The sequence below is a fragment of the Malaclemys terrapin genome, chromosome 20, assembly GCF_027887155.1.
Source record: "Malaclemys terrapin pileata isolate rMalTer1 chromosome 20, rMalTer1.hap1, whole genome shotgun sequence".
Lineage (NCBI taxonomy): Eukaryota > Metazoa > Chordata > Testudines > Emydidae > Malaclemys > Malaclemys terrapin.
In genome coordinates this window covers 18,050,651-18,077,305 of record NC_071524.1, presented here as the reverse complement: position 1 = coordinate 18,077,305, position 26,655 = coordinate 18,050,651, and the positions used below count along the sequence as shown (strand labels likewise).

The window sequence follows — 26,655 nt, the reverse complement described above, 5'->3', positions numbered from 1 at the left end:
TCTGTGATGGAGCCGGGAATTTAACCCAGATCTCCTAATATTACTGTAAGTGAAGATCCCTTCCTCCTCTTTGACTGATTTATTGATTTATTTTGCGGGTATTGGGACATAATATTGGCTAGTGCTTTAGGATCCTGTGTGGTGTGGGCCTGAAAATCTGTTTGCTTAAGAAAATCTGCCATGCTGTAGTTAACTATCCATATCTGTCTGAGATTCAAAGCAGAGCTAAGTGTCTCTGACCTCTTGGCCGCAAATGAAGTGGCTGTGCTCACAAACACAATTACGTTCTTTCCTCTAAACTTGATCAAGTCCTGAGAGCAGTGAGCTAGATAAGTATTGCTCTTTATTATGCCAGAACCCAGCTCTCTCGAGTTTTCTGAAATAGAAGCTGCAATCAAATTAGATGTAAAATTATCAGCATTAGAGTCTCTATGGGTGGATCTGCTGACCCTGTGACCGTTTCATGGCATCTCTTTCCTTCCCTGGAGACTCTGTTCCAAGAGAAGCACGTTGTAGATTTGCAGTGTGGAGTGACAGAATGAGGAACTGCACTGTACAGGCTTTCCTTTCCCAGCCCGACAAGAACTCCTTCTTTCAAATCAGGAAGCTGTTACCTTGAGTTGGGAGGAGGCTGGCACTAGGGATGTAAAATGTTAACCGGTAAGCACAGGTCTTACCCATTAGCCCACCGGCCCCAGTGGCCCCACGCCGCCTGGCCGGAGCGGACCCAGCTGGAGCAGTGCCGCCCAGCCCGAGTGGGCCCGGGCCCATCCCAAGCCATGCTGGCCAGTGGGATCAGCCCCAGCCGCTTAATCGGTTAACCATTTAAAGAAAATATTTTTAATCTTTTAAATGGTATTTACATCTGTAGCTGGCACATCAATATCGTAAATAACCTTTACTCTCAGGAAAGATAAGCCTTTAGACTATGAACTCCTCCTCTCCTGGCCTCCCCACCCTGATTGCATCGAGGATATTATTTGCAGCAACTCTGGATGCACAAACTCTTTCCTCCTATGAAATGCAGTAACAGTGCCTATTCCGAGTTGTTCTTTAGCACGGGGGCATAGGAACTCCCATTCTCCCTGTATAAACCGCACATGAAGGTGCTTTCTGGGGAAAGACAATAGTGAGAAATAAATGAACCAAGTGCTTGTGGGATAAACGTGAAATGTGCTTGCTCTCATCTTGGGCTTGTGAGGATGTATAAAGAGCCTATTCATCCCTGTATCCAGAGCAGAGGTTAAGCACTTCCGTTCAATATGCCATTATGAACACTAAGTCTTTAATAGGAGAGGAGTGGTACAGACATTCCTATGCTGCAAGTTAACTGAGCCTTTAAACTAAAATTAAAGTAAGAGCTCTTGTGACAAGGGCCGGGGGAGATGTGAAGGGCAATTGGTCAAAGTGCTTGGAAACATCCACCCTTGATGTAGGAAGAAATTGCATAACGTTATCAGGCCAGGGGCTAGTCCTTTAGAGTAGCTGGGAATAGTTTTGTTGCGCTAAGATTGTGTGAGGTGCTCTCTTACCACTACCTTGACACATGGCTTTATCACAGGTTTAAAATATTTCTCTGGGTGCAGGCTGACAATTAGGAAGCCTCAGCATGGGAGCAAACTTCTTAAAGATGTAAGAAACAAAATGGCTTATTATGCCGATGTTGTGGTTTTTTAAAAAAAAAGGTTAGTGCTACTAGCTGAAAAATACAGGGCAAAACAGTTGACAAATGTAAGTGATTATTTTGTAATCTGATTTCTGCTGGATGGCAGAGGCTTATCTATCCTAGATTTCCAAAGTGAGCGCGGGGGCTGCTTTTCATAAAGACAGATGCTGCACATATCAGTTTTTACTTTAAAAACTGCCCCAGTGTTTACTCCAAAGGCAGTGCGTTTTCAGCGAGAACTTCCTAGATGATCTGATTTGTCTTTTGTGTAGTTTGAAACATGTATGTATCCTGCACACATGAATTTGATATTCTCATGCACCAGAGGTTGGTTGCTCTTATCAAGATGTGTTTGGCATGTCTTTAAGGTGGACCCTATGCCCCTGAAATGTTGCCACCTGCCCATCTTGCAAATGCTTGTCAGGGTTGACACGGAGCATTTATTTGGGAAGTCTGCTGCTGTGCGTCTGTGTGGTAACCTTGCAGTAAATGGGCAGGAGATCCCCAGGGGACACAGATGAAACTTGTCACTTTCATGTTGTCCACTCACATTGCAATTTGTCCTGGATTCCAGTTGTGCAAATCAATTCCAGAGATGTTCTGTGGATGGAAAAGGAGGGCATTTCTTTGTAATCTATTATGAGCTGTTCCTAAGAACACTTGAGATTGTTAAAAGGTCTTAGAATTTAAACAATTGAGTTTTCTTTTCCCCATTCATACTCTCTTTACTTACTGCACTTCACGTGCCTTGGGCAGTGCAAACCGGGTCACAGCGTTCAGGTTCTCATGACCCAGCACTGTCCGGGTTGCAAAGGCTACAAAGGATATGTTTCAATTCAAACAAACCGCTTTCACTAGAATTACAACAGAATGAAGCGCAAAGTGTCAGATTCTTTGTCATCCTGCATCTTGTGCGTATATTTAACCCCGTGCAAATTGAGTGTGAAACACGACCAAATCAGAATGCCAGTGTTTGCATCCATTTTGCATAAGTGAAAATGAGTGCACAAGGCGCAAGGAGATAGAGAATCAGAGCCAACCCTTAAAAAAACAAATCCAAAACCCCCCCACAAGCTAAAAAAACTCCCCTTTTTAACCAAACTGAATACACCTCTACCCTGATACAACGCGACCCGATATAACACAAATTCAGATATAACGTGGTAAAGCAGTGCTCTGGGGGTGCGGGGCTGCGCACTCTGGTGGATCAAAGCAAGTTCGTTAGAACTCGGTTTCACCAATAATGCGGTAAGATTTTTTGGCTCCCGAGGACAGCGTTCTATCGAGGTAGAGGTGTACTTGTATTTGTTTTAGGCCCAACCTACCTGAATTGAGGAGACCCTGGTTCAGTCAGGTGTAACTTTCTCCTGTCTCCGACACACACACACACACACACACACACACACACACACACACACACACTTACTTTTGCTGCGTTGGCATGGCTTGCAGTACAGATGCCCTCTCATCACAGCTGCACGATAAACTAGTTTGATGTGTACCCTGATGCCATGACATTCCCCGAACCCTGGCCAACTGCTCCTTTGGCCGGCAGGGGCAGAGATGCATGCACATTCTCTGCTGACTGAGAGAGGAGTGTTTTGTGGCACGCTACCATGTCAGCAAAATCTCCTGGACTGTGCATTTTTCTCTGCACTTTCCCACCACTGCATAAGTGCCGATGGGAGCCCTAGCATAGAGCACAGCTGCAGTGGTTGTGCTGTCTGGACCTGCCCAGAACAGCTCTGGATGACACGGTGTACGACACGAGTGGCTAACGATGTTCCGACTACACTCTTGCTGCACTGGTGCTCGTGCAATAATGGGAAATGCTTGTGCAGAAGAGACCTTGCAGTGCCCTAGCTGGTGTACTCTGACTTCCATTAGCGCTGCGGGGCACAAACTGCCTTGCCCGTCCCATCTGGATAGAAGAAATGAGGGTCGCAGCTAGGTGGGTTGGGGGCCCATTGTGGGAAAGGTTGAGCGCCATTGTATTGAAGCATTGTTGTGAACATACTCCATTCCACCCCTCCCCTTTTGTATTACTTTATACAGGGGTGAATTAGCAGCAGCAGCAGGAGTAGCCAGATGTGAGCGACAAACCCTTGATGTCCGTCTCCAGCCCAGGAGTGCATCTGTAGAGCTTCGGTCTTGAATCTGCTTGTGAAAATGGTGTAACCATGTCATTGCATGGATTCAGGAAATGCAACAACTTACTAAAGTCACTGATACCTCTTTAAACAACCCCCTAAAGCTCGAGCGAGACCTCTTTCAAAAGATTACTTAAGCGGGAACTGAATTAAACCGTGTGCCTAGGGTAAAAGCTGTCTGAAGCATGGCTCCTGCTGCGGTACCTGGGGGGTTGTTGGCTGTATTTGTGCCCTTGCCTCAGTCTTTTTGCCCTAATTGTACTGATCTAGCACAGAATTATCTTGTCTCTAAGGTCTTTAGTGCCAGGTAATGTATTTAAACCTCAGCGTGAGCGAAGAGCACAGAGAGGAGGGGGGAATGCTTATTAATTAACTAGCTCTTCACTTACGTTGATGCTTTGCATAAATGCTCTTTGGAAAACAGGAAGGACAAACAGGTCAGGTGTGTTCGCCAAGTTGGTGCGTGATTGTTTGCTAGTGGCAGTTCAAACCTGCCAAAAGACCTTTGCTCTCTGTCGTGGGGGCAACAAAACTGGGCTGATTCTCTCTTGTCCTGCGCTTTGTATGAGTTACAAAGCTCCGCCTTCGGATTTGCTAGTGTGTTTTGCTTGCTTTGCCACTGGCATGAAAGCACAGCAGACTTTTTGGTGCGTTCAAGGTCACACTCACGCTGGGAATATATTTTAGAGATTGGTTCATTAGACCTGGCTAAAAGGAGGGAAATGGCGGTTTGATTTAGAATAAGGGGTGTGTGTGAATTCACTAAGTTGGCACTAGTGACTGTCTTTAGGCTGCCACCCTGATTAAGAGGAAGGATGGCCCAGTGGTTAGAGCACTACCCTGGACTTGAGACCTGGTTCAAATCCTCTGCTCCGCCACCGACTCACTTTGTGACAGTGGGCAGCTCACCTAGCCTCTCTGTGTTTCGGTCCCCCATCTGTACAATGGGGATATAATAGCACTCCTCTGCCTGATATGAGTGTGAGGATAAGTATATTACAGTCTATGCGGCGCTCAGTTATGTCTATGACCCCAGTACCGTGATACTAAGATGAACAGACTAGAAATATCTTGTAAATGTTCCTAGGCAGAGAAGTTCAAAGCAAAGCTGAAGGTGCAGGAGAGACCTGCACACGTTTTATAAGGCTTTTTGCAATAATGTGTTCAGAATTTGGGTCTTAGTGAAATTAGAAACCCTTCCCCTTGCAGAACAGCTGTTCTCCTTTGTTGAGTTTCTGCTGTGGAATAATTTCATCCTAGAAGAAGCAATTATCACAGCCTGGGCCTTGTCTTTAAAACCAACTGTGTTCTTTCCATACGTGATATTTGAGGGCTTATCTTTGTAAGTGTGCTGAGCAGAGGCGCCTCTTTCTTTTCCTTGGGAGTTAAACAGACGGTTGTAATTTGTCTGCAGCTGTCCGCCTTGTGGAACTTGTGGAGAACGTACCCAGAAGCCATTTGTTGCCCCAGTAAAGTGATGTCCCATCAGAACTAGGCATCTTGGGCTCTAGAGGGCTCTGGTGCGGCCTTCGGATTGTTTGGTAGTTCACAAGCAATACATTTGAGGGGCACAGGTCAGATCCTCACCTGGTGCACATGGGCACAGCTTAAGTCAATGAAGCAGGGCCCATTTCCCTCACCTAAGGGTCTGTGGGTACTGAGAATCTCCATGTGTAACCTGTTACTTTAAAAAATGAAATCTCTCCTCTTCCCAAGCCAAGGCTGTAGCAGTATCTAAAATGCCAGCAACCTCTTCTCCCACTCCCCCCCGCCACAAGGGGTGGGTCTTGAACCCTCCCTCCTGCCTCTCGTGGCAAAATTGATCCCACTTTGCTGTCTGCAGACAGGACTCTTGGGAATTTCCATCGCCTGGTTGCTCAGAAGGGAAGAGGGAGCCTTCTGATCAGAGCAATGGGTTACAGGCACCTCTGGGGGATACATGAAGTTGGCAGGTCTAATTTTAAGCTCGCTAGCCCTGACATTGTCCCTGTAAATGCTCTTTAAATATTCAAAAGGGTACGTGGTTCTTCTCTGTGCTCTCTTCCCCCCAGCTGGGCTAGCTGCAGCTTACTTTACACAGGGGACGAAAACAAACCTCCAGGATCGATTTTCATGGGATGCTGACGCTAATCCCAAGGAGTCCCTCTCTCTACAGTAGCTCTAGCATAAGGAAGGCATCCTGGAGGCTTGTGCCAGTTGACTGAATCCCTGTGGGGCTGAATGAATTGTTAAACTGAGATGCAGTAGAGTCTGTAATAATCTGAGTTTACTGTTGATAGGGTTGGCCTTCTGTGGCCAGCTGAGGTTTTCCACATGACTGATACTTCAAACAGGGCTGTATTTTCTTTCTACAACACTGATTTTTACAATTCATGTTTGCTAAAAGCCGTTCTTTGTGAGACTGGATCACGTTGATCCACATTGACTGGTTTTTCTTTTTATTGAGATAATTTATGTCACAAAAAAGGAACAATAATTTTTTCATTCCTAGATAAGGGTTTACTCCTTTCCCCTTTTTACTTTTAAAAAGGAAGAAGGCTTGACTCTAATTTGGACTACAAGCACTTTTCCACTGAGGGCTAATGGAAGGTTAAAAATATATTCTGCATGCACTCCATAGAGCTTTCTGTTAGAGGCATCAAAAATTCTAGTACTGTTTATCAAAAGGTCTGTGGTTAATAATTAAAATGTTTCCCCCCAAACTAGAATAGTTTTTGAAATGCACATTTCAGTCCTGGGTATTTGCAGAAATACCTGCTCTCTTTGCTTGCTGTTGCACTCGGAATATTCCCTCCCCCTGCCCAAGGCTTTTTCCCAATTGAACTTAGTGCATTTTTAGTTAGTACTTTACCTAGAAATTCTGATTTCAGATTTGAAGTTGCAGCTGCCACCAACTCCGGAGCAAATAGCGGGAGAAATTTCTCACGGACTACGTTCTTTATTTTCTCCACTTAACCTTACTGGGAATCCTATCTGTGTAACGCACAATGGGGGGGACAGGTCCATTTTAACATGCTTCCTAGTGAGAAATTGGAATACACACATGCGAGAGTGTTGGAGACGGAAAACTGGGTGGGGTTTACTCCTAGTTATGTGCTGAAAGGAGGGGAGTGCCTTGGCTGACAACTTCCTTAAGCAGATAAAGAAATACAATTTAATAAACAGCCTTTTCAGAGAAGGTGACCTCACTGTGGAGATCTTAAGTTCTGGGAGAACTAATCTGGTAGCTTTTGAAGTCTGGAGTCTTTCAGAGCTTTCTAGAGCAGGCTGGTTCTGCGCTGAGTGGGATTCATAATCACAATGAATCTATACGTCTTAGTTTCATTTTGAGCTCTTTAAAACGATTGAATCAAGCTTTCCACAGACCTAAGGGAAAACGCCCTCCACTGCGCATTTTGTAGGAAATGAAAAACTCCACTTTCTTTTTGTGCTCCTTGTGTTAATGCAACATGCCAACTCATTTGATGGTTCTAGTAGGTCGGTGTATTTCCGGGGGTGATCAGAGTGTTAGAGGTGTAGGTTAAAATGCAGGGGTGGGCCGGGAGCATGGTTATGCGTCTCTTTGTGTGCTTGTCCACACAGGTTTGTTGTTGCACAAACGTCACTGCAGGAGTGCAAGCAGCACCAACACAAATCATTTTTTACATCGAGGCAGCACATTTAAATGCACCAGCCTAGCTACCGCTGCGCAGAACAACTTCGAGCAGACAAGCCTTGTTAACATCGCATTGTAAAAAATGCCTGTGGACCAATCCAACGTCCTCGGGAAACAAGGGGCCTGACTCTGCTGCCCAGCGCGGCGCAGGAGTACTAAGTAAACTGGCACGTCGAGGGGCAAGGCAAAGGAGAAGCAGGCCCACTGACGTCTAAAGAGTCGCTATTAGTAGGTTAGAGCCCAGCGTCTTGTCTAGATGCTTATAGTTTTTATAAGTCTTCCCCCCTAGTGTCAGGGTAATTTTTCCTGTTAGACTCTCCTTCCCTCCCCCTGTTTGAGGGGTTCTCACTCAGGGATTGTTGTCTCCATGGTGTGCTGGGATCCCTGCAATTCAAGTGGTGTCTCGCCTGTGGGGAATCTCTCCCGGGCAGCGACGGGCATTCCCAGTGTATCTGCTGTCGGGGAGACATGCACGTACCATCGCAATGCAAGACCTGCTCATCCTTCAAGAGCAGATCTAGAAAATATACTGATTCAACGTGGCTCCTCATGATGGAGCGCTCCCTTCAGCCAGCTCAGATTCAGGCCCATATACCCCCCTCATCGGTCTCCATGTGAGCATACTGGCCCGTCCACCTCTGTACCCTGCTTGCTTAGATCTTTGTGGGATAAAAACATGGAGGATACCAGCAGTGCTTCCACAAAGAGGAGTTCTGGATCTTCTCAGAGAAAATCTGCCTCAGAAAAGCCTCAGTCGCCAGAGAAATGGATTATTTTGGAGCCTTCATGTTCCCGAAAGGGTACTGCTGAGGCCCCAGTCTTCCTTGGAGCTCTCTGTAGAAGACTAACCTCCTTGAAGAATCATGGTACAAAGCATGCCTTGGAACTGAAGAAGTCTTCAGCACCATCTAAGCATGATCACACCAGCAGAGACTCTAAACAGCCTGTGTTGAAGAAGTCCGTACCACGGACATGGTCCTCTTGCAGAGGTTTGTTGAGTTTGGGTGCAGATCGATCTGGTCCTGCAGGAATTTAGATTCTCTGAAGACTTGTTTGTCTCAGGTGCTCCAAAGGGTCCATTGTTACTGTAATGAACAACAGCCAGTACCTAGATCCACTCGGTCACCGAGACTTTCCCTGGTGCCCCTACTTCTCCAGGACCTTCAGGGTGAGGAAGACAAACACCATCACCTCTGCACTGTGCTCCTGCCTTGGGACAGTGCTGCAGACCCCTCCTCAGATTCCCACCCCCACCTCCTCCGGCTGATGACTTTAAACAATTTCAGAAGCTTACGAAATGGATTTCACATTGGCTAAGTACATGGCTCATGGCAGAAACATCTTTGTAAGTACCTGCTATGCTAAGGGATCTGTTGTTAATAGTTTGTTAAAGTAGCACCCGGACCTCCAACCAGGATTGGGATCCCATTGTGCTAGGCTCTGCACATATTCATACAGACCCTGCCCAAAAGTGCTTTAATGAGTGCTAGACCAGATGGAAGAGTGGGGGAAGGGAAACTGAGGTACAGAGTAATCATGTGACTTGCCCAAGGTCACACAGCAAGCCAGTGGCAGAGCTGGGAATAGAAGCCCAGTATCCTGTCTACTGGATTGCACTGCTTCTAATGGATACTTAAAAAAACCACGCGTGGACAGGCCTTTGTTAGGTGTGCTACGGCTGACTGTCTGGCGTGGGACAACGAGGTGGCTGGTTCTGAGCTAATTTCTGCACTGACTTGAATCCCTCTGCCAGTCCCATTGTCTGCAGAATTTGGCCTATTGTGCATACTCCTACAACAGGGGAGCATAGATGCTGTTGTTTCACATGGACACGTCATGGCGAGGCCGCTATTCAAATACCCGCCGAATTCCCGAGAGGTTTTTCCAGTTTCTCCAGCACACGTACGAATGTATCACTACCAAATAAATAATTAATGCTGCTGTAAATCTTTTATGCTCGCTCCAGTTTACCTAGGAGTGTCTGTGGGAGAGTGTTTAAAGCTGCTCTGTGTTTTTCTGCCGCTGTTCATTAAATGTGTAGGGAGTGTTCTCGCTTGTAATAAAGTCATCTGGCTGGGAATGAGGCCGGGAGTGGTGTCCTTGCCAAGCCAGGCTCTTGAGTTCTCTTGAAGCCAAGACAAAAGAGTTGACAGGACTGCTGGAAAAGGCTCCTTCCATCTCACCAGTCATGATGCAGGCAGGTGGATAGTGAGTTTTGGTGCGGGTTAGGGTGGTGTGGGTGGAGGGAGGGACACTTTAAAAATATTAACATGTTCAGCTGGAGTTTCCCTGTTTACCTTATATCAGAGGAGTAGCCGTGTTAGTCTGAATCTGTAAAAAGCAACAGAGAGTCCTGTGGCACCTTTAAGACTAACAGGACCCTCTGTTCCTGTTTACCTTGTCAGGGGCTGAGTGTAGATGAGCTTGAGAGCGGGGAGAGTCTGGAGAAGTGGGAGAAATGGAGGGTTAAAACAGGCAGCACAAGGGCAGGTTGGTTGGTTGGGGCTGTGTGCTGTTTCCCTCGTGTGTTCTAAGCCCCTTAATGGCCATTTCATGTTTTAATAATGACACAGGTCTCTGACCCTCTTGTGTGCGCGTCACAATAAAGCTTTCTCTGGCAGTGGGATAGTTGTCTTTAGTGATAAAGGGGTTCTACTGTATTCCAACTGCAGCTGTAATACCTTCATTGTAGCAGTGTCTTAGACATGCTGTTGTTTTCTAAAGCTGGAATTGTGATGGGATGGGTGTGTGGGTGTGACTTTATTGACACATGTAGGGAGGTACACACCCACCTTCAGGTTGTAGTTTGCCCTCAATAGAATCTGAGGTTTGGTGCTGAAAGGAACACCTGTCCTTGGTGATCTCGTAGCTGTAGGTGGACAAACGTCACTATTTTTGTAGGAAAAAGGGTCTTTCCAAAGACAGGCTGGTGAGCTTGTGCTGTCGAGTCCAGGGATGCCATTCAGAAGCCAGCTTTCAGTTTTCACCTGATCAACAATTTATTTTGGGATAAAAATGTTTTGTTTCCTAAATATACACTCAGGGAGGAGGGGTGTGACCTGTAACGTAGAGCTTTGGAATAGAAGGCTTGAAAAATACCATGCTGCTCAGCAATAAGATATTTTCAAAAGCTATCGGGAAGTCTCTTGAAAATCAAATCGAAGGGAAGCTGCGATACTTTGCATGTGTCTCTCGGTAACCACATTAATTGTTCCCCAGGCTACGGAGTCGCAACTCATAAGTGATACAAGGAGAATCTTGGCTCTGAATAAACAGAGAATGAAATTTGAATTAAACATGGTCAATTCAGGTAATGCGCTACATTAAATAGTTTCCAAGTTAATCTTGCCACTGTATTATAGTCTTTATATAAAAAGAAGGGCAGCAAACTTGTGCATTGTCATCATAGACTTTTAACACTAGATATTTTTGACCAGTTTAGCACTTCTGTTAGCTCTAGTAGAACAACTTCCTGGTTTTCCAAACTAATAAGAGACCATTACAATTAGGCAGAACATTAATCTACTATGTGTCTTCAACTTGACAAATAGGCAAACACTGCACAGGGCATGGCCAGCATTCCAGCCTTTATTATCTATTTGGTTTTGTTTGCTTTATCACAGTTGTAACACTACTTAAACATACTTTGTACAATGTGTATTAATAATTTGACATAGAGACGTCCCAACATAGGGTCTCGACACCAGAGAGGGAGCTCAGACAGGGCTGTTCCCATTTTACACAAAGCTGAAGAGGCTTTCCCAAGTTATGTGGGAAGGCTATGGAAGAAAAGATCTTAGGTTAAGATCTGTTTTTTACCCAAAAGCCCTTTGACAGAGCCAACCAGGAAGTGCATCAGACTTGCCTGCAAGATCTCATGGGGCTGGTAGAGTTGCTTTACTTAATTTGTTCCTCTCCGATGGATGCCAGTGGTCACGGTGAACAGTTGCTCCATGTCCACAGGTCATGTCTATATGAGTCCTGCAGGGCCTGCCGCCATAGTAGCGGGAGCAGGATTAACGAACAGTCCCTTGCAGGGCTTTACTCTAGAGTATGTGCAGAAGGATCTCTAGGAAGTAGGTCTAGGAGAAGATTTGGTGGGGTGGGAACTCACCTAGTCTATCTAACGGCTCTCGGGTGAAATGAGTGGTCACCTTTTTCTGTCTGTAATGAGAAAATATTTTGATTGCATGTTTTCCTCCACTTATGTGGTCAGACATTTGCTATTTATCAATCAATGTCTGACGTTCTGGTAGCATAAGGCACGATAAAAATCTAGAGGCGAAGAAAAGGAAGAAATATTCTGATGAATTTTAGGTTTGATCGAAGGGATGCACTTATCTAATAGAGCAGTTTTGAAATAAAGATGTTGCCAATGTTAGGATTCATCTGCTGGTGTTCTGCTGGCTGGTCAAGTGCCCTGCAGAATATCACTGAGGTGTTCCAGGTCCGTTACAGAGAGGCTGGTCGGGTTTTCCCCTCTTTGCTGGGTTAGTTCTCGTCTGTTCATTTGTCCCTTTGCAGCAGTTATTCTTGTACGTTATTGATTTTTGACTAACAGGTTTTTTTTTATACATGATGGAAACTAAACTGTGTTGGAACACCTGGTTGGTGAGGGTCTCCAAAGTATTCCCCCCACCATTCAGGTTTCATTTGAAGCATGAAATCTGGGTAAATAGAATTGTTTGGTTTCACTTCTGTTCAAGACAGAATTCCTGGCTCGCTGAAAGGTTTGCACAGGATGCACTGTTCTGACAATCTAAATGAGCAGTCTCAGAAAGAACGAAACAATTTAGTGTCTGAAATTGGCTGTGCATTTCACACGCATGCACCAGTGTTGCCTTGACCAACATTCAGATGCCTTTTTAGAAGGAATATAGCCATTAAAGAAGTTTGTTTCACAATCCAGGTTATGGTTATGGTTTGGTGGCAACTGTGACTGTGTTAAAGGTGCAGTAAGATTAAAGTCTTATAGTTCTGGTCTTGTATATTTCTTCAAAAAGGTACTTGGCATTATAAATATCTGCCTGGTTTTATTTCCTAAGGTGCTTCCGGGTTGATATGTGAGGTAGTTCTTAAATTAGTAAAAAGAAATCGCTTTTTCAGATGGCAAGTCAGTTTGTAACTAAAAAGGGTTAAGAATAAGGCTTATGTAAAAATGATACTGTACTCCTGAGACATTGAAACATAGGAAGCAGTTGCAGTTCTTATTTCCAGGAATGCTGCTGTTTGCAGTTCAGGGGGTTCGGCCACGGAGCTAGTCGATTCCAGCTGATCTTGCAGCTGTAGATACAGGAGTGTGTGTTTATCATCTTGGAATATTAGCACTAACCTTTCCTCCTAGGTGTGTGAACCAAGATGTGGGAGTCAGTAATTATGAGGAATTAGAGTTGAAAATTGGACCTGTTCATACATAATCATTAACAGATCTTCAGGCCTCACCCTAAGGTTAATACATTTCAGGCTGTGTTTAAGTACATTGCCTTGTAATAACTTTATTACCCCTGATAGGAATCCTTGTCAATTCTCTAAAACAGCAACAGTAGCTCACTTTAACTCCTCTCTTTACCAAGCCATTTGTCTTGTTTCTTTCGACTGAAAGCAGGTCTTCGCTGGTGTCTGGCACCGGGGGTGAGGGTGTGCAGAAGCTCCTTGCTGAAAGGATTAGCTACAAGCCGCAGTGCACATTCCTTTCAGTCAGGTTCCTGCACACTCCGTCCTTGTGTACACAGCCTTGGCGGCTGTTTGAGTTGGCTGGGCCTCCATGCCCTACGTACTAGCACCTGCTCTCCAGGAGGATGCTGGGTTACTCACGTTGCGACGTGGAGACTTGAATGGCTCAGAATGAAGGGCTGGCTGTGACCAGCAGAGAGCAAAGTGATAGCCGTGTTCGGCTGCATCCACAAAAACAACGAGGAGTCCAATGGCACCTTAAAGACTAACAGATTTATTTGTGGATGTCTGCGCTTGTTGTGAAGTTTGGAGTTGTCCTGTTAGCAGTATGGCCCTAGGGAGCAAAACCCGCAATATGCTTCCTTGGGTAACTTGCTCATACGGTTTACAAACAATGAGGCTACTTCTGATAGTAGCTTCAGGGTAGGGATTCACAGCCCAATCCTCTAAAGGCCGTCAAAGCGCCATGCAAGATCAAGTCCTAAATCTTTTAGCCTCTAGTTTTACACACAATCCATCTTTCTCTTTCAGAAGCTTGCCACGGCTCATCTCCTCCTCACATAGCCTGAGTTTCGGAGACCACGCTCCTGAGGCCGGTGGGAACGACATGCTACAACAAGCCATATATTGTATGTACCTGCTAAGGCCCTTTCTGTCAGCATTACGCTATAAGCTCTAGTATCTGCAGAGGTAAAATCTCCACCCTTCTGCATCACATGAGACTAAAGAACGGAATGCAGGTCCTTTCAACTGCATGTAGTGAAAGGCCTAATTATGGAGGATTATAATACAACATAGTTGAGGTAACTGTTGCATCTTAAGTTTTGAGCAAGTTTATGTAATGCTTCCGTGGTGTCCTAGCCTGAGCCATGGGTGTGGGCCCCGCTCTTCCCTCAAACACCTGAAGGATTCCAACCCCTGCCGCTCTGGCTCTGTTGAGGGGAGAGATTTTGTTGGGCTTGCAGCCAAAGGTTTTAGGGGGGTTAATACAAGTGAATCTGTCTTACAATGAGGAGAAATGTAAAGCTTCAGACTAAAATATTTAAACATGGAGCTACTGTGGGGAATGATGTTGTTGATCATTTTTAACTAACTTTGTTAGTAATTGACAGGTTGTTCATAGCCCAGGAGGAGTTAATATTTCCCTCTGGAGTTTTAACGGCTGTTCAAATAAACAGGAGTAAAATTGGAAGCTGTTAGAAGATGGTTATAATAAATTCAGTGTGTGCTTATACTTGGCTCTAAGGCTAAGGAGACAGCAGAGACCGGAGTGCTGGAAACTCCTGCGTTCCAGGGCTGGCTGTCTTGCTGACTCACTTCAGGAACTTGGGCCAGCTACTTTGACCCCTATTTTCAGGGGCCTGTGATTTTTTGGGTCCCCAACTTGACACCTTGGCTTTGAATGTTTTCAGAAGTGGCGAGTATCCCACGTCTCCAGCTGATGTCAGTGGTTGTGCAGCAGCGCTGCACGAGCATTCTGTGGTAGTCAGAAAAGTGAAATTAACCAATGCAGTTAAAATCTCAGGTTTTAGTTATAGCGAAGTATTCTGAACTGAAATCCGCACGTGACGAGCCGAGAACTCAGCACCAGAACATCTGCACTCCAGGCCCGACAGAGATGCAGCGGGCGAAGCATGCTGTCTCCAGGCAGCAGACTTGCCTTTGTGTCTAATTGGTAATGTTTCTCTGTGAGCCTTTAATTTGGTTTTGATTTGGTTTTGCTCATTGAGTTGACTGGTGTCCTTGTTTTGCTGCGTTCAGAAGCGCCCCACTGATCAGTGACAAACGGGGCTCTTCTGTGTGTATTGTCTGGCTGTTTTCAGCGGTAGCCCAGCATTGTGCTTTTGGCTCACAATGTGGGAATTGTGAAGGAACGCTGTTCCTGACCGTCCTGGCTCCAGCACAGCGCTGCCCAGGATGGCCCTTGTTTCCAGGCTTGGGAATCAGACCTGCATGGAACGTGGTCACTGACCTTTCACAACGGGTAGAAAAGTAGGTGTTTTGAATTGTAGCTGACAAGAGCCAGCCACGTTACTACGGGCATCTGCCTTGTTTCAGTTTTGTCCTTATTCATAGATTCTAGGGCTGGAAGGGACCTCGAGGGGTCATCGAGTCCAGTCCCCTGCCCTTATGGCAGGACCAAATACTGTCTAGACCATCCCTGATAGACATTTATCTAACCTACTCTTAAATATCTCCAGAGATGGAGATTCCACAACCTCCCTAGGCAATTTATTCCAGTGTTTAACCACCCTGACAGTTAGGAACTTTTTCCTAATGTCCAACCTAAACCTCCCTTGCTGCAGTTTAAGCCCATCGCTTCTTGTTCTATCCTTAGAGACTAAGGTGAACAAGTTTTCTCCCTCCTCCTTATGACACCCTTTCAGATACCTGAAAACTGCTATCATGTCCCCTCTCAGTCTTCTCTTTTCCAAACTAAACAAACCCAATTCTTTCAGCCTTCCTTCATAGGTCATGTTCTTTAATCATTAAGATCTTTAATCATTCTTGTTGCTCTTCTCTGGACCCTCTCCAATTTCTCCACATCTTTCTTGAAATGCGGTGCCCAGAACTGGACACAATACTCCAGTTGAGGCCTAACCAGAGCAGAGTAGAGCGGAAGAATGACTTGTTGTGTCTTGCTCACAACACACCTGTTAATACATCCCAGAATCATGTTTGGTTTTTTTGCAACAGTATCACACTGTTGACTCATATTTAGCTTGTGGTCCACTATAACCCCTAGATCCTTTTCTGTCGTACTCCTTCCTAGACCGTCTCTTCCCATTCTGTATGTGTGAAACTGATTGTTCCTTCCTAAGTGGAGCACTTTGCATTTATCTTTGTTAAACTTCATCCTGTTTACCTCAGACCATTTCTCCAATTTGTCCAGATCATTTTGAATTATGACCCTGTCCTCCAAAGCAGTTGCAATCCCTCCCAGTTTGGTATCATCTGCAAACTTAATAAGCGTACTTTCTATGCCAATATCTAAGTTGTTGATGAAGTATTGAACAGAGCCGGTCCCAAGACAGACCCCTGTGGAATCCCGCTTGTTATACCTTTCCAACAGGATTGGGAACCATTAATAACAACTCTCTGAGTACGGTTATCCAGCCAGTTATGCACCCACCTTATAGTAGCCCCATCTAAATTGTATTTGCCTAGTTTATCGATAAGAATATCATGCGAGACCGTATCAAATGCCTTACTAAAGTCTAGGTATACCACATCCACAGCTTCTCCCTTATCCACAAGACTCGTTATCCTATCAAAGAAAGCTATCAGATTGGTTTGACATGATTTGTTCTTCACAAATCCATGCTGGCTGTTCCCTATCACCTTACCACCTTCCAAGTGTTTGCAGATGATTTCCTTGATTACTTGCTCCATTATCTTCCCTGGCACAGAAGTTAAACTAACTGGTCTGTAGTTTCCTGGGTTGTTTTTATTTCCCTTTTTATAGATGGGCACTATATTTGCCCTTTTCCAGTCTTCTGGAATCTCTCCTGTCTCCCGTGATTTTCCAAAGATAATAGCTAGAGGCTCAGATACCTCCTCTATTAGCTCCTTGAGTATTCTAGGATGCATTTCATCAGGCCCTGGTGACTTGCAGGCATCTAACTTTTCTAAGAGATTTTTAACTTGTTCTTTTTTTATTTTATCTTCTAAACCTACCCCCTTCCCATTAGCATTCAATATGTTAGGCATTCCTTCAGACTTCTCGGTGAAGACCGAAACAAAGAAGTCATTAAGCATCTCTGCCATTTCCAAGTTTCCTGTTACTGTTTCTCCCTCTTCACTGAGCAGTGGGCCTACCCTGTCTTTGGTCTTCCTCTTGCTTCTAATGTATTGATAAAGTCTTCTTGTTTCCCTTTATTCCTGTAGCTAGTTTGAGCTCATTTTGTGCCTTTGCCTTTCTAATCTTGCCCCTGCATTTCTGTGTTGTTTGCCTATATTCATCCTTTGTAATCTGTCCTAGTTTCCATTTTTTATATGACTCCTTTTTATTTTGTAGATCATGCAAGATCTCGTGGTTAAGCCAAGGTGGTCTTTTGCCACATTTTCTATCTTTCCTACCCAGCGGAATAGCTTGCTTTTGGGCCCTTAATAGTGTCCCTTTGAAAAACTGCCAACTTGTTCAAAAACAACAAGGAGTCTGGTGGCACCTTAAAGACTAACAGATTTATTTGGGCATAAGCTTTCGTGGGTAAAAACCTCACTTCTTCGGATGCATAGAGTGAAAGTTACAGATGCAGGCATCATATACTGACCCATGGAGAGCAGGGAGTTACTTCACAAGTGGAGAACCAGTGTTGACAGGGCCAATTCATTCAGGGTGGATGTAGTACAGAAGCAGCTTTTCCTTTCCTGGAATTGACACCTCCTCATCTATTATTGGGAGTGGACCACATCCACCCTGATTGAATTGGCCCTGTCAACACTGGTTCTCCACTTGCGAAGTAACTCCCTGCTCTCCATGGGTCAGGATATAATGCCTGCATCTGTAACTTTCACTCTGTGTATCCGAAGAAGTGAGGTTTTTACCCATGAAAGCTTATGCCCAAATAAATCTGTTAGTCTTTAAGGTGCCACCAGACTCCTTGTTGTTTTTGTAGATACAGACTAACACGGCTACCCCCTGATACTTGCCAACTTGTTGTAAGTTGCTTTCTTTACTTTTGTGTTAACCTGCATGCAGTTGAGCAAAGGGGTTACTGCTTACATTTCAAATGTGTTCCTTTTCCAGCTCTTCCGGTTTAAGCCAAACTCTGCCTCCTCCCTTTCCCTGGGAGGACTTCGTCTAGTGGCGAATGACCTGTATTGCTTGGGCTGCACTCTCTAGACACAGTGGGCTACATTTCAGGCCCTGCTCTGAATTTCTGGCTCAGTTGTACTCCTGGCTGTTGTGGGCTGTTTGTGTGTGAATTTTGTAGTGCAGGTGTGGCTAGCAGAAAGCCAGTCGAATGGGGCATTACTGAGCGGGACCAAAGTCTTTCCTCTCAATGCCCTTTTTTTTAGTGAGTCAACATGTATTATTTATATTACAGTAGCACTGGAGGGCCCCCGCAGGTCGGAGCCCCATTATGCTAGGTGCTGAACAGACACGCGGTGAGAGACAGCGCCTGCTTGAAGAGCACACAATCTAAACAGACAAGACAGACGAAGGGTTACTGTCCCCATTTTGCAGAGGGGCAGCGACCACAGAGAGAGTCAGTGACTTTCCCAAGGGGAAAGAGAACATTAAGTCATAGTGTTGGACTGTGTTAGTGTTCTCTGCGAACTCAGGAGACGTGTACAGCAGAAAGCAGGCGGTTTTGTCGGGTTAATTAAAGGACATTCTCTTTTCCGCCTAACCTTAGTCTAACCATAGTTTAATATTTGTATTACAGTAACATCCAGAGGCTACAGCTGGGAGCAGGGCCCCATTGTGCTAGGCCTTGTATGTACACAGAGTTTGCAGATGCTGAGGGTTGATGCTACTGGGCCTTGGAAGGGTTTGCCTGCCAATTTCTCCCCAGTTTTACAGGGTTTAATGGCTGGTCCCTGGTAGTTCTGAGAGAGCCGAGTGACCAGCACCAGGAGTCAGATATCGGCTCCCATTTCCCTAGCATGGTTTTAATCCAGCATTATCGCTATAATTTCCTGGACCGGGCAGTTAATCCACAGACTTCGGCAGCTGTGTAAGGAGCTCTGCCTCTCCTGACGAAAGGCAACTGCTCTTTCCATCTCTTGCCTTGACTGTTTACAAAACCATTTTGGGAAGGGTTTCTCGTCCATGCGAACGGGAGCAGGGAGATGCAGCAGCTGCTGTTCTGACTCAGACGCCAAAGCCGCGGGCTGCAGGGAGACAGTCCCTTAGAAAATCGCACCGCAGTGATAGGAGTAAAAACTGCCCCCTGCCCCCAGGGAGAGCGGCTCACTGGGCAGTGGGCAGCAGGGAGCCAGGGCCCTCTGTGACCAGGTTAGCTCTTGCCTTGCTGTGTCCAGCGATGCTGATCTGCCCTGACATCTGATGTCGTAATGGGGAACAATTACTGCCTTTGCACGCTTGTACCTTGCTCTGCCTCTTCAAAGGCTTCACAAATCTGTTGACACCACTGGCGGCTTTGTTATTCTGGCCTCCAATCCAGCTACAAATATCCTGTGTTGCCTGGCCCTGGGGCATGGGTGGGCCAAGAGATAGGGGTGCTCAGCAGGTGACCTGTCGCGCATCCCGGGCAAGACCAAAGTGCCTAAACAAAAGCTCTCAGGCCAGCAGCTCTGAAAGGAGTCCTGCGGCTCCAGCGGGGTCCGTGGGCGTGCCTCTGGGTGTGTGCACAGGGCAGGGAGCGGGATCCGCAGCAGAGCCGTGCCCCTACCCATCTTCCAGCTGACGCAGGAGGAGAGGAGACTTCCGGTTCCTCAGATGTGTCTGAGCCAGTGACTGATGTGAAAATCTGAGCTCGGAGTGTAGGGTCCCATGACAACACCCAGCTCCCTGGGAAAGGGCAGGCGGGCTGGGCTTTGCCCATGGCCGTGGCTAGTCGGTGTCCGTTCTAGATGTGTGCTCCCTGGGCTAATCTGGGTCAGTGCCCTTTGCAGGGTTTCCTGCACCTCCCTCCTGGCCACTCTTGGAGATGCTCCCGCTGAGTGGAGCTAGCCCGGCAGCAGGGCCGTCCAGGGGGAGGAGCAAGTGGGGCAATTTGCCCCAGGTCCTGCGAGCCCTGGCCCGGCGGCAGTCCGGGTGAGTACAAGCACCGCAGCTCCCCCGCTTTGCCCCAGGCCCCCTGAATCCTCTGGGCAGCCCTGCCCGGCAGCTCCATGTTTGGAAGAGAACTGCCCAGACTGCGTAGCCGGGGTTGGACCTGGCCCCCCACTCCTCGCTGTGCCCCATAGTGTGATGGTTTTACTTCTAGGAATTTTCTTTATATACCAGTTGCCTTTCATTGCCTAGAGACGCTCCTTTGCTGGCCTTCCTTGGATAACAGTCACTGGAGGTTTTCAAAAGGAGGCTGGAGTCATCTATCTTGGATGGGTTAGACCCAACAAATCCTGCATCTTGGCAGGGCTTAGACTAGCTGGCCTTTGTGGTCCCTTCTCACCCTCTGGTTCTCTGATTCTATGTCTGGCTTTGTAATTATGCAGCTGTTGGGGGAGACACCTGCAACTTCCCACCTGCTTTTGGGGGATGATTTTATGTGGGAAAAAAAGCAAAATTTTAACTGGCTTATCGTTCATACTGGCCAAATATTTACTCTGCTCTTGCTAATCCTCAGTGCACATAAAGGCGGCTACTCGGAGTTTGCTTAGCTGGCAAGAGACTGAAACTTGCATTTGAAGAAGCGCCTGTGAACTCCCGTTTGTTTCTCCCAGTGCTCGTCTGCTCCATGCACTTGGGTTTGTATTTCAGCACTAGTCTGCCTGCCATTGTTTCAAGTGTGGGGATCTCAACTTTATAACCACCCCTAGAGTAGGAAGATTTGACTTTGGGGAAGACTTTCTAAGGTGCACCCAGACACCGAACTCTCTTTGATGTTCACTGGGAGTCAGGCACTGAACTGCCATTTGTACCTTGGAAAACCCGCCTCTGTAGCTGGCAGGCCACCGTTAAGTTCCTAAATCTGCATTTAGACACCTAAATAAATGGCTTGGCTTTTTGTGACTATGTTGCGCACTGGTTGGGTCCCATTGCTTTCAGCCTCCACTGATGATTATGGTTCCCAAAAATAACCTTGGAAGCCTGGCTTTGGGAATGTTGGCCACAGTGCTGGAGACTGAAGGGAAAGGCCTTTCCTCAAGGGCTTGAGGGATGTGTAGAAGATAGATGAATGACCTTAATAACTACACCGGAGGTAGTCTGTAATGAATAATTCTTTGGTAACTCTTGGTCATATGCCTGCTGCATTATTCCGAGAACAGCTGTTATAAAGAACTAGTCAATGTAGAGATGTTCAGTGTATTCCCTGGTGGGGAAACTGAGCAGAATCTGCTGACCTTTGTTATCTTCAGAGGCTCATTGTTTAGGAATGTTACTTAGGGGACACCGCATCATCGCTCAGCTAGTTCGGAGCGGCTGGGCTGTCCAGCGCTTTCACTCTTACTGATGATTTCTCATTTCCTGGAGGAAACGCGTTGCAGAGAGAATCATGAGTAACTGAGAAATGACATGCTGTGAGTTTCCTTGGCTTTGCGACCTCAGTGCCTCCAAGACATGTTAACATGGAGATGGGCGAGGAAAAGATTAGTCAGAGGAAATCTGGGCCTTTCTTCTTCAGCAGGAGTCACAGCTTAGTCAAGAGTTCAGGAGTCGAGCTCATCCCACTGACGGGTGAACCCAGAGCTGCCTGCTTCAGTCGGATTAACTGCTGGTCCAGGAAACACAAGCCTCAAAGCCTGCGAATTGCCCGGTTTGTAACATGGCAATGAAAGAAGAAAAGCCACCTGATTATCTCTAGGTGCATTGCTTACTTCTGTCTCTAAAGGGGCTCCTGGGCGGGATAAAGGGTTATCCCGGTGCTTCCTGGAGATGCCTCCAATTGACATTGCAATTCCTTGAGGTACATATAGATGACACAAGTGTTTTGTTTTGGGTTGCATGGATTCCTACCAAAGCTTTCCTTTGACAGTCCAGACCGGGATGGCATGCGGCTGAGGAACTCCTTTGGAATGTAACCCTCTGGCACTTGTTCGTGCAGTATGCTCCGGCTGGATCAGATGGCATGGTGCGGCTTGGGTTACTTCTGCTTTAGTTTGATTTTGTTCTGCTTTTGTGACAGTTACCAAACGGTGCAGATTAGATTTTGGAACTTGATACCCATTTTGTCCTGGGCTCCAATAGGCATGTGAACAGCTTTCCTCCTGGGATCCAAGGAAAACATGCCCGGCATTGAATTTATTGGTGCAATACATGACTTGAAAGAGCTACGGAGGGGGTAGGAGAGCCTCAAGATGTAGGTAACGCAGGTGGGGAGCAGTGGGTTTGTAAATCAGACTGGAGCCCGCGGCCTTCGCCTCGGCAGAATTGTTTTCTTGGTTGAATAGTCTTTCAGAATGGAAAAGAAATATTTGTGTCCCTTTGAAATGCTTAAGCATGTCGCTACATAACGCTGTGTGGAATGTGCATGGAATTCATTATCCATGGATTGTGAAGTACATTTGAATAAGTCAAAGGAGGTGCTTTCTGCTACAAATCCTGCAAATGAAATTAACGTTTAGATGCTTGGTCTGTGAATCATTTGGCGCGGGGACAGGATGACTTTCTGGTAATTGCTTTCAATAGCTGAAGTCTATATTTAAAAGCAGGGAATTTTGACTGTGACAATTTGAACCTTCAGATTGTTAGCCCCTTCCCACTTGGATTGAAGGAGGGTGTACCTTTGTTGGTTTAAACATGTGTAGTTCTGTTGGGATGGATTTGGCCCTCTCTCTGCTCGGGCGTTGAAAATATTTGTATTGCAAAGGGTCACTGCTACATGCCCGTTAGAAAGCTGGAAGTGTTGAGTTGAAGGGAGCGCGTGGGGAAGTGGAGGGGTAGATTGTCAGGATATCCTGACGAATGGCTACTTGATTGGTATCATTTAGAGAAGCTCTTGTGGCTCAAGGATCAGAGGGGTAGCCGTGTTAGTCTGGATCTGTAAAAAGCGACAGAGTCCTGTGGCACCTTCTAGACTAAGGTGCTTCACGCTCTGGACTGGACTTGGGAGATCGGGGTTTGGTTTCGGCTCTCCCACAGACTTGCAGTGTGACCTTTGCTCTGCGCAAGGGTCACTTGCCCAGCTGTAACACGGGGTGCTGCCTTTCTTCTCCCACTCTTTGTCTTGACTGTTTAAGCCCCAATCCTGCCACTCCTGATTCCCGTGCTTAGCTTTATCACTGTAAATGGATTTCAGATCAGTGACACTACCCAGTAGTTAAGCACGTGCATAACTGTTTGCAGGATTGGGGCCTCAAATTGTGAGCTCTTGGGGTCGAGGACTTGCTTTCTAGGCTTATGTACAACTCCTAGCCCAGCAGGGCCCTCATGGTGGTAGAGGCCTGTGGGCACTGCAGTAATAGAAACACACAAAGAGGGTATTCCTGTCTCTAAAGCGCTAGGGGCTTCCTCAAAAGAGAAGGATGTTAAAAGGCAGAGAGGGTTTCCCTGTTGATACATTGGCGCATACTTTTGTACTGGCACTTAAAATGATCAGTTACATGTAATGAAATCTTCTAAGCCCTGTCAGACCAGAGTAGCTCTCCTCCCCTCTGTGAGTTACTGCACAGTTCAGAATGTGAGACGTGCCCGATTTATTTTTATTTTAAAAACCTCTTTAAAAATTATACTGGGAATTAATTAGATTCAAGCAGTCACTTGAATTCTAAAATCACACACCAGCTGTTCATGCAACTTTTATCGTGTTGCAGGAGGCAGAATACCTTTCCTCATAATATTTACTTCAGTTGCCATCCTCTCCCACCCGTGTTGGCTTGGCAGCTCCAAAGAGCATCACCTATATCAATAGTATGCATAATTTATGCTAATATCTGCCAGGCCATCTGTTGCTCTCTTTTTATTGACTGACTGAATGGCTCTTATTCAGTGTAATTATTCCACTGTAAACATCCCTTTTATCCAGAAAAAATGAAGTCAGTCTTTCAAGCACTCTCACTTTTCTCCGCTTTCTTCAACAAGTATGTATGTACGTGCGCACGCATGTATATTTGTAACATTGGAATCAAAGCCTTCTGCATGGGTTTTCTCCGAGCGGAAATGCTGCTCGGTTTATGCAAACGCAGAGTTCACAGTTTCTTTTAGTCCTAAACCCAAGCAAAGCCACTGGAATGAAACTGAGCACCGCTCGACGATTCCCGGTGTGTCTGTGCCCTCGGAATCCAATTGTACGTGAAAGCTAGCTAGCTCATGAATTGCTTGGCCTGCTTCTTCCTTGCTTGTGTTTAGGAGGCATTTCTTTGGACTTCTGTTCGTTTCCAAGCTGATTTCTGTGGTTGGCCTCAGTACTCCACTCAGTCACAGTTGTAAATTGTGAATCTGTAAATAATTAGGGCTGGCTGCCAATTAAAACACAGTCTCTGTTTGTTTGTTTTCCCTGAACTGTGGCAGAAGGAGGTGAGTTGCATATCCCGTGACCCCTGCAGCAAAACGTAGCTTTTGTTTAACTGGGGGTGGGTCAGACTTTCACAGGAGCAGAAGATAGCAATATTGTCCGCACTTCAGACTTAATGAGCGCATGATGATGGAGAAGTCAGAATGCATCTCTGATTGCCTTATGTGGCAGACATTTGTCTTTGTGATCAATTTCAGGGTTTCTAGCGTCCGCGGGCAGCTTCTGAGCATTGCTGGTGGAATATTTTGCCCTCTTTCAGACTGAGCCGTAAAGTAAACAAAATATTGTATCCGATGTAACCAAGTGCAAGAACCTGTTACCTAGGGGAACATCTCATTAGGGTGCTCTGCCTGTTCTCACTGCTGTTAACAATGGAACTGCAAACGCCTCTGAAAGTTCTTATTGGCCATAAACCTACGGTGGCTTAAATCCTTGGCCAGCAGTGAGTTCTAGGGCTGCATGTGTCTGTATGGCTGGCGGCTCCTCTGAGGACAGCAAAGCAGCGAGAGAAGAGGGGTTCCACCATGATGCATCTGGCCCCGGGATTTCCAGTCAAGATTTTGTTTGGCTGGGATTTCAAAGGAGCCTGTAGGCATTAGGTGCTTATCTCCCTTATGCCACTTGGAAATCTGACTCTGATCTGCTATAACTCTTTCATAAAGAAAGCGGGGTGAGGTTTTCACTTAGGAGAGTTAGGAGCACAAGTCCCAGGGAAAGTCAGGGTGGCTTGTGCTCCTGATTTCTTTAGGAGCTTTTGAAATCCCCCTTTCTAAAGCCTGGGCCTGATGCTAATGGGGGTTGCCGAGTCACTTGCTTTGCGGTAAAGCTGGTATGAGACCAGAATCGGGCTCCCTTTTCTTTATGTATTGTCATGGCGAACAGCCCTCCAACCTGCTTTAACTGTGTCAGCGTCTGATGCTCTTCTGGCCCCCATCTGACCAAACAGCCTGCCCTTTGCTCGACAGCCATCTGGTCAAGGGGACAGTGCCGGCTAGAGGGCATGGAAAACTCTTCTTTTCCCTTGAATGCTGAACAACAATGGTTTCTCTTGGGAACCTGGCTGGCTGGTTTCATGCATCTGACACGGATGCACTATAGGAAAACCTGTTGCTTAGGGTTTTCAATTGAGTAATTATTGGTGTGACAACGTGCAGGTAGTGTCCGCTAGTCTGGGATCGGTTGCTCCTAGCTTAGTGGGTTTCTATGTGGCATCCGGCTCACCTTTCCCAGTGATGACAAAGCTGCTGCTTCTTGGGTTTCCATTGTGCCTTTGATTTAAGTTTGAGGAAAACTGCTCTGTGTTAATTCCAAAAGCATCGAATTAACTGAGCATTGTGCTCCGAAGTCACTTACACACAGGGAGGGACTGTAGAAAACAGAGTATTTCACAGGAGTGTGGTGGTCTGTGAGACTGGTTTCTGTGCAAGTTTCTGTATCTGGTGCGGTTTTATGTTAAATCTTTTCTTCCCGGATCACCATGCTGCCTCCTCAGAATTCTGTCTAGTGGCTTAAGGGTTGTTTAGGGCCACTTGTGCCTTGTTAGTGTTGCTAGAGAGACCAGGTGGGTGCGGTGTTATCTTTTATTGGACCAACTTCCGTTGGTGAGAGAGACAAGCCTTGCCACTTACACAGACCTCTTCTTTGGGGTTGTGGAGAACTAGGAGTGATTCTCTGTAGAAGCAATGTGGGTCTATCACATTTATATCTGGCCTTCTGTTTAACGTTGGGGGAAATGCCTGTTTTAATTGGGATGGTACCAGCATTGAGGGATAGTGCATAGGTGTATGAATAGAATCTGAAATATAATATATATACAATACCAGAAGCAATCAATCATGTTGCTGTTGCCACCATTGTACCCAATGTTTAGGAGATTTTCTGTGCTGGGAGTTTACTGGGTGGGACAAGACGCCAAGGGAGAGTTAAATGGGTTGAACTATGCTGTTGAATAGTTTAGCGGGAGTTTTGTTGGGAGTGGGCAGGAATGAAAAGGAATGGATTTTTTTAATGATATAGAAAATCTGCAGATCTTTTTCTTGTTATAACCAGTCTGAAATTCCCTGATGTATTTACTGTGAGGCCAACATATTCCTGACATGCATTCTGAGCCTGGTGAATTCAGCAGGAAAGCCTCGATATGCAGATATCGAGTGCCTAAAACTACATAGGCCTCTTAAATGACCTTCGGCCCAAGTCGCGAGTCTTAACACGGTGTAGCAGTGTATACGTAGGCTGGGAAGGATTCGATTTTTTTAATGGTAAATGTTGATAAACATTGATTTCACCCCACACACAAACTAATGAAAAAAGATTTCCATCGGTGGTGGTTGAAATTTACAGATAGGTGTGACAAACTGGGACTGTTCTTGCTGGGGTGTGTGAATGCTGACAGGGGAGTGTGACTGGGATGGTCTGCATCGGGGG

The 26,655-nt window shown here is 46.1% G+C and overlaps 1 protein-coding gene across 5 annotated transcripts in view; it reads left to right on the top strand.

Annotated features, from left to right (window-relative positions):
- SIPA1L3 (signal induced proliferation associated 1 like 3) overlaps positions 1-26,655 on the top strand; it is a 100,343-nt gene that overhangs the window by 15,260 nt on the left and 58,428 nt on the right. For 3 of the 5 annotated variants that reach the window (XM_054009672.1, XM_054009673.1, XM_054009675.1), the window contains exon 2: positions 13,676-13,773. The gene's annotated coding sequence lies outside the window, so the exon portion shown is untranslated. The other 2 variants (XM_054009674.1, XM_054009677.1) reach the window with 2 other exon arrangements.